Below are 20497 nucleotides of genomic sequence, written 5' to 3'. Positions count from 1 at the left end.
ACTTGTTCCATAGGTGGGGCAACCTCTGCAAGACAAATCTGTCTCTCCAACAAGTTCTGTTGCATTCCAGGTTAAGGTCCTTTGAGTGAGTGACCTGTGGGGCATTCAACTTGCGAATGTGCAGCATTTCCATCAAAGCTAGATCAGAAATTGCATGCAAGGCACAGGTTGCCTCTGAGCAGTCTGTATGCACAGAGTAAAGTGACAATGATTTCAGTCTGTCCCCATAAGACAGATCTTAAAGACCTTGAATTTTCTTTATAGGGAAACTTTGTGGTCTCTCCAATTCCCCCAAGTGTTTGGAAAAGAACATATCAAAGGGAGCATTGTACTCTATTATTGGCATGATGAGGGAAGAGTACAGCGGGGGTTATAACCTCTTTTTTTCCTGGAGGCAATGCCCTTATTTATGAGATGAGTGATATAAAATACCCTTTTTACCACTGTGGAGACATGGTGATCGAAGAAAAGGTTGCTGTCAACCTGTGTGCCCAGATCTCTCACCCCTGAGTGTGTACTTAGGGTATTGCTATTGATGTGGTAGTTTGCAGGAACATCACCCTTGTCAAAGGGGATGATAATGCATTTGTTTGCATTAAGTTTAAGACTATGACTTTGGCAGTAGTCATTAGTCTGAGTGAGACCTTCTTGCAGGATGTTGACATCGCTATGGGATTCAGTGATTGCTCCCAGTTTGCAGTCATCAGCAAACTTTGTCAGCCACAGTCCTTTAGTTTTAGCATGTACTTTGGAGGAGTAGATTCCAAACAGTAGGAGTCTCATAACCAATCCCTGTGGAACACCACTGGTTACTGGTCTGGTGGAGGAGGGGAGTCCCCTGTTTTGGCCGTATGAGTTCTATCAATGAGCCAGTTTACAGCTTACCTGTCAATATATGGGTTGACATCTGGCTAGATGAGTTTATCAGTGATGCCTGAGTGGAGGAAGAGTCAAAGGCCTTGGCTAAGTCTAGGTAGGCCGTATGCACATATTTTTCCTCATCTAGAGCTTTGGTGACTGTCTTGAAGAAATCCACCAAGTTTAACAGGAATGATCTTCCCTTGACAAAGCCAAACTGGGTGGGGTCAAGCATTTGGAGGTTTCCTATATCTTTGTTAATAAGGTCCATGATAATTTGTTTGATGGTCTTATATAAGGCTAGTCAGACTAATGGGTCTGTAGTTCCTGGGGTCCATGGATGTACCCCCTTTGTGCAAAGGGATGACAGTAGCTGGTTTCCATTCCACTGGGATGAAGCCAGTGCTTAGGCTGTGATTGAAAAGTGTGCTCAATGGTGGTGCTACTTTCTGTTTTAACCCATGTAGAACACAGGCTGGGATGTTGGTTGGTCCTACAGAGGCTGTGTTTTTGGCCTTGGAGAGGCCATTTAAGACCTGCTCCTCAGAGGTACTAGGTGGGAGACAAGTGTTTGGGATGCTTTGGGGTATATCTGTCGGGGGACAAGGGAATGGAGTTTTCACCAAATCTGTCAGCCAGCAGATATGCTTTATCCATGGGTTCTATACATGTAGTACCATTAACTATGGGTTCAGTGCAAATCTGGCCCTTCACTTTGAGGTTGCAGATGTAACTAAAGAATGCCTTTTGATTATGCTTAGTTAGGGAAGCTACTCTGGATTCGTAGTTAGCTTTGGAGGACTTCACTAGGAGTCTTATTTGCTTGTTTACGTTGAGCAGGGAGTGTTTCCAGTTTTGAGACTGTTTCTTCCTGCTCTTAGATAGCAATTTCTTTCTCTTATTGTATTGCTTGTTAAGGGTAGTTATCCACCAGGCAGGTTTGTTTTTCCTTGAAGATCTTGCTTTGGTTCTATCGGTTATGGCAAAGTCAGTACAATTGTACAGTTGCTTGTATAAAGCACTGGTGTAACTCAGCATAGGTGTCTGTTCCATCAGTGGGGGAGGGGCTTGAAGCTATTTATGCCATCATGTATGAAGTTGTAATTGGCCTTGGAGAAGTTTTTTTAGTCTAGTTACTGCTGGGGGGATCTTGTGTTACAGTTACATCTAGCCAGACTGATTTGTGGGTCAGATCTCACCAGGGATGGCACAACAGTCTCCCATGTTAGTGAGCACCAGGTCCAGGATAATTGAGTCCCTTGAGGGTGTGCCAACCAACTGGTCCAGGGCATTGGAGGTAATGAAGTCCAGGAACCTTTGGGCAAGTGAGTTAGAACACATATAATTTACCCAGTCTCTGGATGAGTAATTAAAGTCACTCAGAACTAGGGAGTTTGGTTGTATCTTGACTGACTTAAGCAGATCCAAGTAGTCTGTGTGGATATCCTGATTCATGGAGGGGGTCCTATAGCAGGCAATGACCTGAAGAGGGGTCTTACCTACAGTCAATTGCACCTGAAGTAATTCAAGGGAATTGTGCTGTTTAATCTAGAGGTGTATTTATCTTTGATGAATATTGATACACCACTTCCTTTAGTTCTCATGCCTTCAGTTTGTGGTCTGAACATGTAGAAGGAAATGTAACCTGGTATAACTGGGGTGCTCTCTGCAGCCTTAAACAAGGTCTCAGTGACTGCACAAATGTCAGCATCTTCCAGGGTAAAGGACTGCTTCCAGTGAGTGCAGTTTCTGGTTTAAACTTGTAGAATTTAGCAGCATAAACTTGAGGTTGCTTTTAGAGGGTATTTTTATGTCAGGAATTCTGTTCTTGTGACATTGCCTAAAAAAAGCCACTATGGTGATGGCAAGAGCCTTAACCAGTAACCAAAATCCCAGGGGTGACAGATGAAGACCATCTCTGTCAACCATTTCATCCCAGGCTGACAGATACTGGTTCCCCTTTGAATGACACCAGAAATGAAGCCAATTGTTGAAGTCAATCATTTTTTGTCTGTATTGAGGTATCATCCTAGGTAAAGGTAAAATACTGCTTAAGGCTGGGGGCATACCTGCCTAAGACACATAATCAGAGAGCTCTGCCATGTCTCTCTTCATATACTCTAGTGAGGTATGTCTCAAGTTGTTTACACCAACATGGACTATGACAGAGTCATAACAGTGCCTGCTGTTGACATACTTGAGTGCATGTGTGATGTGGTGGAGTCTTACACCTGACAGACAACTGACCACAACCTTTGTCTTATCCAGCCTGGTAAGAGAGATATCTGTGTGTCTCACAATTGAGTCACCTATGACTAAGATGTTTGTTTTTGTGTTATGCCTTAGGGGCTTGACTGGTGAGACACTGATGTGATATATATTATGTGTGCTATGTTCTCCAGAGGATGTATTATGTGAAGCTTGCTTGTGTTTGTGTTTGGGAGGTCTCTGATGTTTAGGTAAACTTCTTGAAAGATCCTCCGCATATGTAGGTTTATGTGTTGTTGGTTTGGTAGGAGCAGGAGGTGAGGTGTGCATGCTGACAACCTGTTTAGTATAAGATGGACTGACTGGTGAGCAAGAGAGAGCCTGGATTCTAGGTCCTTGATATAGATGCATCCCTCACATAATGAATTTATGTGGACTAGAAGAAGTGGATTGTCAGTGTACATGAGGCGATTGCTACATTGTCTCAGGATACCCATGTCGACCAGGCTGACTGGAGAAACTGTAGGAAATTGTCTTTACATAATGCTAGTTAAGTTGATGTGGATGGAAAACAGGGAGAGGACAGGAAGGAACAGGTAAAGTAGAGGACAGGAGAGGTGGACAGAAAATACAAAGGGCTAGTGGGTAGGATCTGTGCTTGTATCTCAGAAGCTTTGCTGAATGTATCACCTATCAGTGAGGGACAATCACAAGAACTCACTGATGGAGTAGCAGCAGAGTACTAAGGGAAATTTTACAGGCAAAAGTGTTTGCTTTTATAACCAGCAACAGTGCCCACCACTGCTTGGCAGTGCGCAATACACAAACAAGGTGCTATGTAGCAAATGAGCACAAACTGATCTAAACAAATTAACCAATAAAACTGAGCCCTGTTCCAGCAACTTTTAATCAGATGAGTTCTAACAGCACACTCCTGCCACTAGGGTGCAGGGGAACCCTCTCCAACAAAAGTCACCCTGTCACAGTTTTGAAACCCAATATTGCAAGTTCCTCAATGCTGAAAATAAACTTTGATTAGAATGTTTAAGCAGCAAATCAAAAAAGTCAATGTTTTGTGTTTAAAGTGTTTTTGGAAGATGCATGGCCAGTATTCCCTGAGATTTGGGTCTGTGAACCAAAATCAATAACTATGTATACTCTCTCTGTGGTTACTGTATATATGAGTAGGGAAGAATACTCTGAATTTTCTCTACCTCAAATTAGTGTGCATCCCACACATTCAAAATAACAGTTTAATCAGCATGAAATACCTACAAAATCTATAAAAAAACAAACAAAATAGAAATAAACAAAAACGGCAGTGCAGGAAGATGTAAACGCCAACAAAAAAACTATTTAGAAACCAAGCAGGTAAAGTGCAAACCACCTAAAAGTACTACGGTACCTCCAATAAGCGACAGTCCGGTTAGACACCACGTTCTCAAATCCACTGTTTAATCCACATAACACCAGACAAACATAATCCAAGCAGCAAAAGCTCGAATATAGCGATACAGATACAAAAATCAAACACCCAGGGAACACGTAAAAATGCAGCAGTTAAGCGCTTTCAACCATTCGTCAACTGGTCTTCATCAGAACTGCTAAAGAAAGCGTTCAGTGAATTTAAATCAACTTTGTGGCGCCAAAACATGCAACTTCATTCTTAAAGAGATATACACATATATGTATATAATAATGTAAAAAATAAGTAATATGCATGAATAAGTAAATAATACATCTCAATTAAATGTCTAATACAACTCATGGAAAATACTCATTAAAAGCCAACAACTAGTCTCTGTTCAGCCCACTTGTTCTCATAAGATGTGGTATTTCATTTAAAAATAGCGTAGAATTCACTACTACATGATGTAAAAATTATGTTAAAAACTAATTTGATGAATTATACCATCCATTTGTGTGCTTGTCTATACAAGATGATAATAATTTCATTTGTTATATATATCTGGTATATAGAAATAACTAAAAAATAAAAAATAAAAAATAATAATAAAAATATTAAATATTGAGTATATAATAACTGTAAATATATATAAAACGATAATTTGGTTAAAACCTTTCTATTCATTTGTGCACTTTATATACTTCATATAAATTATAATAAAATATAATATAATATAATATAATGTGCATATTATAATATTTAATAATGTTTGTCATATATAAAAGACTCTTATCATTTGATAGTGGTATGTGCTCTTTACACTATTTTTACATCTAACATTAATTTAGTAAACTTTTAATGGAAATGTTATCATTTAAGCCCGGTGGACAGGTTGCGTCAGTATATAATTGCCACCAAGCTTCTTTAAAGGCTATTAAACCTTTAACGTCACCTCCCATAGGATTAGTAGGTATCACCTCCAATATGGAAAATTTAAATGTGTGTTCTATTCCCATCATATGAACGTGCCTGGACAAGGCATTTGTGTCATCCTTTGTTCTTATACTGTACAAATGATCATATATGCGCTTTTTCAAACTTCGTTCCGTTCTCCCCACATAATAAGCGTCACAGATGTCACATGTAGCTAAATAAATAACATTTTTCGTATTACAATTCCCATATTTACAAGTGATGACACACCTATGTCCATTCTTCAATACAATTTTTCCAACACAATTCATATATTTGCAATAATTGCAAAATCCACACTTTTGCTTCCCTTTGAGGTTCATATTTCTTATTTCCTCCTATATTATGTTCCAAAAGTTTTTCATATTCATACCCATCCTGTATATGAATTTTGGTTTGTTACCCAATATATCTACCAAATATTGGTCACTACTAATCAAATACCAAAATTTTGAAATAATTAATTGAATCTTTTCTGTGGCATAATTGTATGGTATAATACATGCCCTTAAGTAACTTGGTCCTACTCCATCATTGTTCAGTTTAGGATATATGATAATATCTCCTGATCCCAACAATGGTTTATACTTTATGTCCCTGTTTTTTAATATATAGGCCACTGTCTCAGTCATCATACTACTTGGATAACCCCTTTCCATAAAATAATTTTGTATTACTGTTATTTCTTTTTTCAAAAAAAACTATTTAAGCAATTGCAATAAAAATCATAATATTTTAATAAAACAAAAAAGAGAAGAGCAAGCGCTTTTGTCTCCACATTAGGAGACTTTATCAAATTCAAATATAAAATAAAATGACACCATTTTAAAATAAAACATGCCCACATTGTAACCCAATCAAAAAGGGTCACCAATGAATACATGAATAAATTAGCAAATGTCAGCCCACATAATATTCAAGGCAAACTTTTTAAATTAAAGCAATACAAGCTTATATGAATGAACTATGTAAGTGACATGTTTGGCAAAAAAGAACAGTCGCTAAAACATTGCTGCTAATAAGACAAATTAAATATATGCAATAGCTAAAATTAGATTTAAAACTCAAAATGCCCTAATAACACTATAAACATGAACATGAATGTGCAGTGCACAGAAATGCATCTATACAAACAATGCAACATGAAATCTCACTCAACTATGCAACTAATGTGCGTGTGTGTGGGATTCATGCAAAAAAATCTAATATAATACCACCTAAAAGGGGGACACTCTCAGGACCGGGAACGGCAGATAAAAATTGTGTGTTAATAAATACAAAATGATATAAATACCAATGTAAAATTCATAAGAATTCCAAAAATATAAGAACAATAAATAAAACAAAATATGCAACACTATGCACATAAATATGTGCAATGACATTAATTAAACTTAATAAATAGATACAAAAATATGCACAATAAATATATATAATTAACCACACAAATATATATTTCATAAAAAACTATTAATCTACCAAATATATGTGTATATATATATATATATATATATATATATATATATATATATATATGGGTCCCTATCTATTCACCGACAATTCATTTCACTGACACTCATTTCGTCGACAGTTCATTTCGTCGACAGAAAGTTGTGCCCCCTTCCCCAATGTTGTGCAACCCTGGAGTTGATATATATAGTTAGGGGGGGTGTGGGGGGCACAGCCTCAATGGGGGTGTGGGCAAGCCCCCCAACCTAACAATTTTTTAAGGGGGCACAACTTTCTGTCGACGAAATGAACTGTCGACGAAATGAGTTTCAGTGAAATGAATTGTCGGTGAATAGATAGGGACCCATATATATATATATATATACCTATGTTGTATTACTATCAGAATTTTATGTGTAACATAAATAAACAAATATGTATCTCTCCAACGATCTCAGTTTTATAAAACAAGTGATAGAAAATGACTCATTTAAACCTGGCCATTGCATGGCATTAATCCTAAGCTGCCATAAAGCTTCACTTCTCTCAAGGAGCAATAGCCAGGGACCACCTCTTGGATTATACTCAAAAGGTTCAATCACAATAAATTTAAAACCATGACCCCCATACTCTGCACAATGCTTGGCCAAAGCACTGGACTCTTTTTTTTTTTCAATCTTATGTCCCTCAGATGCTCATAAATGCGACTCCTTAATTTCCTCTCAGTTTTCCCTATATAAGAACAGAGACATTTCGAGCAAAAAGCACAGTAATCCACTCTTTCTGTTTGGCAGTTACAATTTTTCTTTAAACATACTTTAACGTCATTAATTTTATAGGTAGAAGCTTCAAAAATATAATTACAATAGTTACATGAAACATACTTCTTCATGGTACCATTACACAATTTGTAATTACCATTTTCAAACATGTTCTTGAGAGAACGACCCTTTCTATATGCAATCAAAAGTTTTTCATCAACGCATTGCTTAACATCACCACAAGAGGACAAAATGACCCAATTTTTTAATAAAATATCCACAATGTCCTTGCTTTCTAACCTATAAGTCATAATGAAAGCTGAATGAAAATTGGGTCCATTGTTTCCATTTTGTGTGCCCAAAGCAGGCATTTCGTAATCCCCTGTTGGCAGCAATGTGTCCAAATTATTGTTATTCATAATACTGGGAGATGTCACAACATTATCACAGGCCAAAATTGCACAAAAAACGTCCCTCTCCCTTTTGTTGATAACCTCTAACATAAGATTGTTCACCAACTCAAAGGAAAAGTCCCTTTTCAAGAGCATACTTTTCAAAAGTTCACATTCAGAGAGAAAGGACTCAAAATGTGAAATCATACGGGCTGCTCTTACAAACTGACCCTTCACCACCCCTCTCTTCTGCCTATAAAGGTGGGAACTATCAAAGCGCAAAAAGCTGTTTGAGTACGTCTCCTTACAATGGATTTCAGAAACATATTTCCTTAATACATAATCCTTTTATAGCTTGACATCAAGATAATTAATGTCAAGACCAATTGTATATGTAAAGTCCAAAAAATAGGTTGAATCATTAATATAAGCCAAAATTTCAGTAATCATCTGCTCATATCCATCCCAGAAAATAAATATGTCATCCAAAAATCTTATATACATTTTACAGTAGTTATAAAAAGGAGAATTAAAATGAAACTTTGTTTCCCACTGTAACATAACAATGTTGGCGTAAAGTCCCCCACAAGGGGAACCCATAGCTACGCTAACATCCTGGGTGAAGTATTTTTTCTCAAAATAAATACAATTATTTTTTCAGGACCAGATTAAGTAATTGCTCATACACATTAATGCAAGGCTGAGGCACACCTTTTTTTTAATAAAAATTCACCCACCCCACCCCCACCCCCCGCTATTTAAATATAACAACTCCGAGATCGCACCACATTGAACAATACGGAAACCTCCCCTTATGGAGATTTCCATTGAAACACTCTAACTTCTGCAAATTCAAACATATGGTCTCGACTAAATGAGGTTCAAACTTGCAGACGTTCGACTATCTGATAGGAACCTGCACCAATTGTACTAGTATAAAATATGAACAATATTATACATAATGTCACTCAACAAAGATGTCTGACATTAGATCCACCCCATCCCTCTCACACATACCTCTCAACCTCTTAGCACAAGAAATCTGGACAAAGCCTAAAATAATGGGGGTCAAAGGCCCAAAAATAGGGACAGATTTTAAACATTGTTCATATAAACTTAGAAAGTTAATAGAATAACAGGTTTTATGTTGGCATGCATTTTTCTAAACAATATAAAGTCTGAAACTCAAATATGTGTCATGATTTAGTGACCTCAATCCTCAGTGATTTGCCAGAAAACAAAACTTTATGAGGAACAGACCAAAAATATGAGGCAAAAATCTGGACATTCTGCAAAAACCAGGACAGTTGAGCAGTATGCTCTCACAGCACAAATAAAAAGTTATAGATAAGAGACTAGCACAGATTAAACTGCCCTCAGAGCCATAATAAGCAAGTAGTTGCTACAGTTTATACCATGTACACAGCGTTACAGCATTTAGTCATGACAAAAAAGTTCTTTCTTTTAAACTGTGGAATGAAGAGAGCAGTTGTGCTGATCCCTTAGGACAGCTGAAAGATTTAAGGCCTTTCATTTTCTTGGTTAGACATCTTTGGGGCCTTTTTAGTTGAGTGATATGCTTGGATTTGTACATACCAAAGTGGCCGTTGCATGTGATAATGAGCCTGGTAAGAAAACTCTGCAGTGGTAAGATGACTTCTTTGGATCTTACAGATGTCCCCTTGGGACCTGATTGGAGTGGAATCATGATGACCGAATGAGAGAGATTTATTATAAATATCCTGGTCTCTTATAATGGTTTCTCTCTGAAGAAGAGTACCATTTATAACATACAAGGTGAGATCAGCTTTTTGCTGAATGCTAATACATAGCATTATTTCGCATTTAACTTGAGACCATTTGTTTGGTGCACCAGGTATGTGGGTTTTTCAGCCATTGATGCAGCTGTTTAGTATCAGGGGCTGAACAGATAAAAGTGCCCAGTTTGCAATCATCAGCAGACTTGATCAACAACACTTCTGGGATATTGGCTCAGATGTCTACAAGATTAATGTGAAACAGTAGAAGGCCCAACACCAATACCTGTGGTGCCCATCTAATTACAATTGTGTAATCAGAGAGGGCAACTTTCATAACTTAGGATCTGCTGAACAGTAAGTTGCAATCCAGCAGACAGTATAGTTTACATTGTTAGTCTAATTCTTAAAAAATGTCAGCATGAGGGATAATGTCAAAACCCTTGGTCAAGTTTAGACAAGCAATTTGCACAGAATGTCCACTGTCCACAGCGTCTTTAACTTTTTTCAGAGAAGCCTAATTTGGTCAGGAAACAGGACCTGCCCTTAACAAAACCAAACTGATTGGGGTGTACATGAGTTAAATTGCCTTTATCTGCATACATAAGTTCTGGTATGATACATTTAAAGGTTTTATATATAAGGCTGGTGAGGCTGATGGGCTTATAATTTACCTATGTCTGTAAAAGTTTCCTCCTGTTTGTAGGGGGGGGGTCACAGTGACTTTTCTTTGTGCATCAAGTACAAACTATTCACTATCTAAAGACCTATCCAGTAGAAATTTCTGCAAGTAACAGCCCACTGTAAACAAGCACTGCTATAACATAAGAGGCAGACAAGATGTAAACATGTAACACATGGGAGTGTGACACTGCATCCCAGCATTAAGGGGTATTGCACTCCTGAGTGTGTCATACTTTGATGACACAGCAAACTGAGGTCCCATCTGTATGAGTTAATGTCATCTTAGACATAAAAGATCCCATGACATTTATCAAAAAGAGTAGTGGAATTTCCTCCTGTGTCATGGCCTAATTTCTCCTAGTCAGATCAAAGGTCTCCCCTAAAAAGAGACACTAGTCTAGTGGGAGTAATTCGGTCAAAATAGGGTAAATAAATGTAAAATCAAAATAAAAGTTGACTTGTGGCTTCAACATTCGGCCTTAAACATATCCCCACTATTTCCACATATATAATTACTATACCTTGCGTGAGTATGTGATTTCTGTAATGTGCATGTATGTATGAAAGTAGAGTGATACACAGATATTCAGACAGACTTAACTGACTGACATAAGGATTTTGAGGTCCATTACAGTCAAATACCAAGTACTATACATTGGCCACTACAGTCTGAGTACCCTGTACAAATGTAGAGGTGTAGTGTTTAGTGACTAAGCACACAGAAAAAGTTTAGGGGTACCTAGACCACCATGAAAAATCAGAAGAGACTGCTGCAACAGCCAACAAGGTGTTAGGCTACATATCACATGGGATGGAGAGCATCCTTCCACTCAGCCAAACGTGGCTATATGTGGAAAACATTGTGCAGTTCTCGATCCCACACAGGAACATTAGTCAGTTAAAGAGGGTCCAGAGAAAAGCCACCAGGGTAATCAGGTGGATTGATTGGAAAAAATAGCTGCTGCAGCTAGAGACTAGAGCTAGATGCAGGGGGCTCCAGGTAGGACATTTTAGATGAAAAATAATCAGACCCTCATATTTAATTTAGGGAAAGTTCTTAGTAGAGGTGACCATTTTCCAAATCTCTTATTATGTCTCATTAAAGTGTTAGTTTGTTTCTCAATGAAGAGTATAAATAATGTCCATTAAGACAACTTATCCACCAGAAAGTTGCTATGGGGATGGAGGATGCTCATCTTCTACACTGCCCCAAAGTGCCTGATCGTTCATCTGTTTTTAATTCATAAGTACATAGGGAAGTACTAGGCTAGCTGCCCTTGCAGGCCATTTTAAATCTACCCAATTTCCCTTAAAAGGTGAGACTCAAACCCTGTACCTTATGTCTGTGAGGTAAACACCTTAAACATTGACAACCCCCAACCCCCATATGTAAATACTAGGCTATCAGTCTGCAGATTACAACAAACCTAACCAATAACCAGAGATCAAAACAAAACCCTGTACCTGGTATCTGTAAGGTCAAGACCTTAACTAGTATACCATCCATGCTTCCCAAAACCACTGAGCTTGTATGGGATTTGAATCTAGAACCTCATAAACACTAAGTGACAGTTATACATCTAGACCAGCAAGCAGCTAGTAGTTTATATAAGGACAGTCCCTCTTTTCTCAGAAAAGTTGGTATTGTCTTTAATAACTAGAGTAGCAATAGCAATGAAAATGCTGCCACTCTTCAGAAAGTGTTTTTAAACATAAATTGCTTCATTCTTTTAGGTTTCATATGTTTTACAATATAATGGTGCCTCTCCCAGCCATACCCGTTTTTTAAGTACTGCTTTGAAACAATGAAATCTACCAACTTCCCAGAATATACATATTCCCACTAATATTAATGTTCTTCCACAAAGCACAAGTACATTCCTGTGCTTTCAGCTTCACGTGTTTAATCATGAGTCTGCAGTTAAGAAGAAAGAAAGAAAAGATGTTTCTCAGCTATAGAAGTATTTATTAAATACTAAACAATGGCAACAATAACAAATGCAACATGAAAGACAAATCTCCTGCACGTAAGCAGTTGCTCGGCTCAAGGAAACAGACTCATACAGGAACCAAAAGAATAAGAGCCAGCAAACAGTGACTTGAAATAAAAATCTTGTATTAAGTGAACATAATCACAGCTATTACAACAGTTACAAACCGGTTTCGGCTGGCAAAGCACAGCCTTCTTCAGTGTACAAAAAGTCATGTCATACAAAGCTGTATATATACAATAAGCAGACATCCTATTGGTTGAGTCCTAAAGATGTTCATTAAGTCCCGGGGGGAATAACCCTCCGAGTCTAATGATCCATTTCTTTTCTTTTATGTTTAATATGGAGTGCCATCCAGTTTTATTGGCCCTATTTCCAAATATTGTGTCAATAATAATAAAGTTGAACATGTTAGTTGGCTGTCTTAAATTGGGTTGATTATGACAATGAGGCCTTGCGACAACTCAATGATCAAAGATACTACTCGCATATGTCTATAGATCCAACTAACATGTTCAGCAAACGGATTGAGAGGTATTTACAACAGGCTAGGGAGGATGCAATCATAACAAATGACATCATGAATCAACTTTTGGTCCATGACCCCATCAATCAATACATTTATTTTCTACCGAAAATCCATAAAGATCTTTCCCATCCACCAGGCAGACCAATTGTATCTGGCAGGGGATACATTACAGAGCCTCTTTCACTATTTCTGACCAAACATCTAAAACCTTTGTTACCCAATATTCGATCACGCCTACAGGATACCACAAACTTCCTACAGATTATTTCTGATACACAGCTTGAGCCAAGTTGGCTATTATGTACTTTGGATGTAAGTGCCCTGTATACTAATATTCCACACCAAGATGGATTAAATGCATTAGCTTATTGGCTCAAAGTCTCAAACTTGTATAGCTCTGACTTCAATGCCTTCTTGGTTGGTCTAGCACAATATGTTCTCATAAGTAATGTCTTTTACTATAAGGAACAATGTTTTTGGCAAACCAAAGGGACAGCTATGGGGGCTTCTTTTGCCACCATATATGCTGATCTTTTCATGGCCTTTGTTGAGAATCATATTATATATGACAGGGACAGAAACATCTTTTTGTCACAGATTGATATATGAAGGCATTATCTTGACGATGTTTGGTTGGTATGGAAGGGTGACGAAGGTTCATTAATGGAATTTGTTACTTATTTAAACAACAATGCATGGGGTCTGCATTTTACTGTAAGTTTCGATAGGGACACCATCACGTTTTTGGATGTATTAATTCAGAGGTCCTTGGATCACACTTTATGTACAGAGATATACAGAAAGTTTCCAGAATACAATTCCATCTTACATGCCTCTAGCTACCATCCACCTCACATAGCACGCAATATCCCTAAGTCACAATTCATACGTGCTAAACGCATCTGTTCAGATGATACTACTTATTTAAAACACAAATCGGATCTAACTACAAGATGCAAATTTTGTGGGTATAGGAGTGGTGATATATCCATGGCCAGTAATAAGGTGAGTTCTATGGAGCGAACAGAGCTACTTTCATACAAGACACATGTCCTTAAGCCATCTCAACCTCTCAGATTCACGACTACATATGCCCGTAATTCCAACCGCCTCATCCAAAGTGTACGGAGGCATTGGAACATTTTACAATGTGACTCGGAAATCACCAGTATCATTCCAGACAACTGCTTATTTTCCTATAAGAAAGGCAAAAACCTCAATTCTTTTTTTAATCATTATAAACACAGGGACAATAACACACATGATTTATTACAAACAACACTTTGTGGTGAACCATTATATGGTTGTTTTCCATGTGGACATTGTAACAACTGTAAATATATAAATAAGTCCAAACAATTCTCCAGTCGCAACTGTCCCCAGGTTTTTGACCTCAACTTTTTTTCCAATTGTTCCAGTGATTGGATTATTTACTTGGCCTCTTGCAACTGTGGTTCTTTTTATGTGGGACAAACGTCCAGACCTTTAAGAATACGTATCTCTGAACACATCAGTAACATCAAACAAAAAAGGATGCACAATGCCCTTTACAAACACCAACTAGTTCACCCTACATGCAAGTTTAACTTCATTATTATTGACACAATATTTGGAAATAGGGCCAATAAAACTGGATGGCACTCCATATTAAACATAAAAGAAAAGAAATGGATCATTAGACTCAGAGGGTTATTCCCCCCGGGACTTAATGAACATCTTTAGGACTCAACCAATAGGATGTCTGCTTATTGTATATATACAGCTTTGTATGACATGACTTTTTGTACACTGAAGAAGGCTGTGCTTTGCCAGCCGAAACCGGTTTGTAACTGTTGGAATAGCTGTGATTATGTTCACTTAATACAAGATTTTTATTTCAAGTCAAAGTTTGCTGGCTCTTATTCTTTTGGTTCCAACAATAACAAATATCAACGTTGTTGCTAATTACCTTTTGTTTCTTGCTGAAAAATATTTAACACTTACTGTAATGAAGTTGCAATGTCATTTTCACAAACCAACTAAGAAAAGGGTTACATAACAATATATTAATTCCAAGGTTAGAATATTGCCTGCCAATAGCAGCAAGAAACTCTTCTGAAAAACTTACAATTAGCCACAAACAAAACATGTCATATTTTCCACAAGACCCCCAAAAGCCATGGGGGTTCTAGATGCTCTGCTGTGCATTTTACAACTTTTTTAAACAACTGTTCCATTCAGTGATGGCCTGAACAATACTTAGCGTAGAGTAGAATCAGTGATTGCAAAGTTATTCCCAATGAAACAGTCAGCTTACAGCACAAACCACTGCTACAATCAGCTGCAAACAGGGTCAAAGAAGGCTCTAAGGTCAAGAGAGACTAGGCTGAAGTCCTGGACATTGACTACAGAGACAGCACAAGATCACCTCAGGAAGAAGCGGAAATGGGTGGAGCTGAAGAAGAATGGCAGTGATTCAAAACAGCTTTTTTGATGGCCATAGAATAAATATGTGGCTGAACCTGGTATGGAAATAAGGTACATAAGGAAAGCTGGTGGTGGAATGCAGAAGTCCGGGTTGTTATCAAACGAAAGAAGGAGTACAGGAAAAACTGTGAGAAAAAAACAGACTGGGCTAAGAAGAAATACTAGTTGGCTAAAAAAGAGGCTGAGAGACCATTTGCAATAGCGAAGAATAAAGCATTAGAGTCATTCTACCAGCTTCTGGAAAGTGACTCGGTACATGGCATAAAGAAACTCTACCAGGTTGCAAGGCAAAGACAGAATGATGAAGAAGATAATCATTAAATGTCCTTCATAATGGATGCCAGCTACAACCTGCTCACCAGTCCACACAACATCAAAAGCTAATGGAAGGAGTACTTCCAGCAATTTCTGAACAAAGAAAGCCCTCAGAATCTGTACTGCCCCAGACACAGTCTAGAATGAAAGAAGAAGAGGAGATCACCTTAGATGAAGTAAGAATAGCACTAAGGAAAATTAAATTAGGAAAAGCAGCAGGCTCAGATGATGTGACTGAAGATACGATTAAGATGTAGGGTAAGTTAGAGCAGAAATGGCTCCTTAGGATACTCATAGCAGTACTGAGGGAAAGGAGTATAAGAGATGACTGGAGAATAAGCATATTTATATCGGTATACAAGAACAAATGGAGCATTCACAACTGAGGCCAGTACGCAGGAGTCAAACGCCTGTCACACCCCATGAAAATTCTGGAAGATTCTGGTGATTCATAAAGAAATATAAAGAATAGTAGAGAATAAGATGAAAGATGAGCAGTTCAGATTCAGATCAGGCTGCAGCACAACTGACCCAAAATTTGCAGTAAGTCTAATAGTTGAGAAGACACTAGAGATGAGGAAATAGTCCAATTTGAAGAAAACATATGACAAAGTCCCAAGAAAGCTAATTTGGGCAGTCCTGTAATAGTTTGAAGTCTCAGAAACATTGGCTGAATTAGTGCAACCTATGTACAAGGACCCAATAACACAAGTACAGATAATATTTGGACTCAGAGAAGGATTCCCAGTGGGAGTAGCTGTACATCAGGGTTCATTACTAAGCCCACCGTTTTTCATACTGGTGATGGACTACCTTACCAAAAAGAATTCAAGGTCCAGATCAATAAAGTTGCTGTATGCTTATGATGCATTAAAGGCAGACTATGAGCAACAACATCAGCAAAGGATGGGGAATGGAATGCAAAACTGAAGGCACACAGGATGAAGCTGAGTACAGGTAAGACAGATTGTGGCAAATGGGGGAATCAGAAGAAGCTCATAACTAAGATAGAAGGGAAAATAGAATCAGGGGGATACAGCTAACTTGCACACAGTTTCCTGGGTAGTGTATGACAGGAAAATGCCATAGAAGATGAAATGTAAGGTATACAAAACAATGGTGTGACCAGTACTACTGTATGATACAGAAATCTGGGCATTAAAGGCATAGTAGTTGAGGAAGATAGAAGTGATGGAGATGAAGTACCTGAGATGGGTGGTAGGATGCATGCTGTGGGACAGATAAAGAAATGAGGATATGAAATCAGAAGCCCAAGTAGCTTCAGTTGCAGAGAAGGTCAAAGAGAACAGATTATGGTGGTTTGGGCACATGTGCAGAAAAGCAGATGACAATATGGTGAAGAAGATTGGGTACAAACAGGAAGAAGGTAAGAAGAAACAATGGCATCCAGAAAAGAGATGGCTGGATTGTATGACAGAAGACATGACTGTCAAAGAAGGTAGGAGAGTCGCAATTAATTGAGAAAGATGGTGACAGTTAATGAGATACCCCAGTCCCAAGTAGAAAATGGGAAAAAAGAGGGGTTGATGATGATGATGTAGCTCATAGACAAATACAAAAGATATTTTAAAGATTTATAATTAAGATTAGATTTAAGGTTTGGATGGCATAGTGGTGCAGCGGTTGCATTGTTGCCTCATAGCAAGAGGTTTTCTGGTTCAATTCTTGGCTGAGGTGCCTTCTGTGTGGAGTCTGCATGTCCTCTCTGCATCCATGTGGGTTTCCTCCCATGTTACAAAGATATGCATCTGGAGCATTTCTCCCCAGGCCTCTGCTGAAAATTAGCTTCATTCCAAGTTGGACTTTCCTGGTAAACAAATGTTAAATAAATAAAAATAAATAAATAAATATTGTTCAGCATGTTAGGTGTTGGGTGGGAGGTTGGCATAATGGTTAAGGTGTTTACCTTACAAACATAAGGTGCGGGGTTTGATTCTCACATGGGGTAATTGGCTAGGCTAAAAATGGTCCACAAGGGCAGTTAGCCTAGTATAAACCTATGAACGTATAGTACTTCTGTTGAAAAATTGAAGTACCTGCACCGGGAGCAAATGATGCTCGATTAGTTAATGAATAAAGCATTTTTATATTACTTGTACTGTCTTTGCCATTTTTCCATATAGCTTTGAGATGGCGACGGGTAGTCAGGATTAGGAATAAATTATCATAAGAGTTAGGAGTTAATGTGGTCATTCGACATGTAATCAGTAATGGGACTATTTTTATTTTGTTTATTTATTTCTTCTTTGCCCGATGGTAGAATTGTTTGGATAAGTAAAAACACAAAAAAAAAACAAAGTTGGTGCAATTATAGAAAATATAAAAGAACAAGAGTTTTTAAAGAAATACTTAGGTTGTCTGCTGTGTTTTTCAACAGCCATTTCCATGGTAGTTAAAAACATGTAAGCGTGAGGTAGGTACTCCATATAATTATCTGTATGCTCTTAATAAAGAACTGGCTGATGTCTCTAATACCATAAAAGACTTGAGAATTATGATTCTTGGCCATCTTATCTTCAGCACCCAAACTTTATAAATAAGATGATGTTATGGTATTAGTAAAGAAAAAGTATTAGTTCCACTTTATAAAACTTTAATAAAGCCACACCTTGTGTATTGTTATCATATTTTTACCTACAGTGTGAGCTCCATGAAAAAGATTGAAAGAATCTAGAAAGATTTTACCCAACAGATAGCTGGACTAAGACATTATGGTTACACTGATAGGTTAAAATCTCTAAACATACTCAGCATATTATAGGTTTCTTAGGGTGAAATTATTATGTAATATAAATGTCTCAATAATGAAATTCTGGCCCCCAAATATAATGTAAAGTTCATTTTCATAAGACAGAAATGAGGAGTAACAATTTTATTTTGTTGAATTACCCATTGTAATGTCAAAAATAATACAGAATTTTAGAGACAGGGCTGGTAAAACATGCAATTTATTACCTTTACAAATTAAACACTGTGGGGGAGGGCTTGACATAATGGTTAAGGTCTTCACCTCATAAGCACAGGGTACAGGGTTTAATGCTAATCTACAGTCATTGGCTAAGTTTAAATGGCCCTTTAGGGCAGTTGGCATAGTATTCACTGATGAACCTATAAACCTTTGAAAAAGCAACACCTTTGCCTGCCTTCAAGGTTAAGTTAGGCATCTGGTATGATGAAGTTATATAAGAGCAGTATAATAGTGCACTGAATCCTGGGAAGCTTTTCCTGTGACTTTGAGCTTACTGGAAACTATACTGAACATTGAACATTAGCAGTGTAAGAGGCAACCTATTTCACTTGTATGGTACCAGCTCAATCCTCACAAGGATGCCACAATACTTGCTGCCATAATAATCTTGCAAATGACCTTCCCTCTTTCAACTGCAGTCTCTCTGCAAATGTTATGATATTCTTCAGATCAGATATCTCACCCAAAATGTAACAATCTGCAGAAAGACTTCCATTTGTAATACGGCCCGCTGACATAGGGGGCCCTGTAGTTGTTTTAGATTTTCTATGGTATGTTAATAGGATGCAAGATATGTTAGAGGATGAACGCTATTACAAACAAGTTACCCTGTTTGATGTTTGTATTAAAATTGACAGGATGAAGAACAGGATAAGGCATATGCTACTGACTAATTTAATCGATAAGAGTCTTTACAACTATTTTTTATAGACAAACCAATGGTACCTTTTATACAAGGTTTACCGAAACTACATAAAGAATTAATTAATCCACCCTTGAGACCTATAGTCTCAAGACAATGTTGGAGCACTAAAGCCATGTCAGTATATATTGAAAAAAATTAAGACCAATAATTGATTCTAAAAGTCATATATTGCATGACTAAAGGCAGATTTTGATTGATTTGTATAATTTTATACAAGCTACATTTGATATCAATGAATGGTTTTTGGTAACATTTGATGTTAACTCATTATTTACAGTTATTCCCAATACTGTGGGTATTGAATGGATGAGACAGTTTCTAATGGGACAAAATGAACTGAGTATTAGTAAGATAGAACTGTTAAGTGTTTATTTAGAATTTATATTGTACAATAATTTGCTTTGATCAATTGAAGGCATTACATACAAAAGGATTACGTAGCTATGGGCATATCATGTGCCAATCGCTACACCAACCTGATTTTGTTAATGTGGGAAACGGATCATGTTTTGGCAGGTCCATACAATACACATCTTATTCTATAGAAGATTTGTAGATGATCTGTTTATGATATGAAAAGGTACAAATAGTGAGTTATTACAGTATGTTGAATATATTAATAACAGCACCACGTTTCTCAGATTTACAGTTGATTTTTCTAAAGATGAAATTAATTTTTTGGATGTGTCTATTAAGGTTAAAGAGAATGGAATGATTGATACTGCACTGTTTAGGAAACCGTGCCATAGAAATAACGTTTTATATCCCAGTAGTATGCACCCACATTATACATTTAATAACATTGTTCAGGGTCAAGGTTTAAGAATATCAAGGGTAAATGCCAATGATGAAAATTTTGAAAGGGAAATAAAGGACTTAGAAGAAAAATTTGTAGCAAGGGGTTACAAGAGGGATAAAGTCCTTAATACATTGGGAGAAGTTGTTAAAAACAGGTTAGATAGAGGTAGACCTTATTTGTCATCAAATCCTCCGGCATTGAAAACAAAACAAG

The 20497-nt window shown here is 37.4% G+C and overlaps 1 protein-coding gene across 1 annotated transcript in view; it reads right to left on the bottom strand.

Moving 5' to 3' along the window:
• Window positions 1-20497, bottom strand: part of BBOX1 (gamma-butyrobetaine hydroxylase 1) — a 1172734-nt gene that overhangs the window by 1116018 nt on the left and 36219 nt on the right. The window lies entirely within an intron of this gene.

Source organism: Protopterus annectens, chromosome 17.part0 (genome assembly GCF_019279795.1).
Source record: "Protopterus annectens isolate FY-2018-M chromosome 17.part0, PAN1.0, whole genome shotgun sequence".
Lineage (NCBI taxonomy): Eukaryota > Metazoa > Chordata > Ceratodontiformes > Protopteridae > Protopterus > Protopterus annectens.
This window is presented reverse-complemented; position numbering and strand designations above follow the sequence as displayed.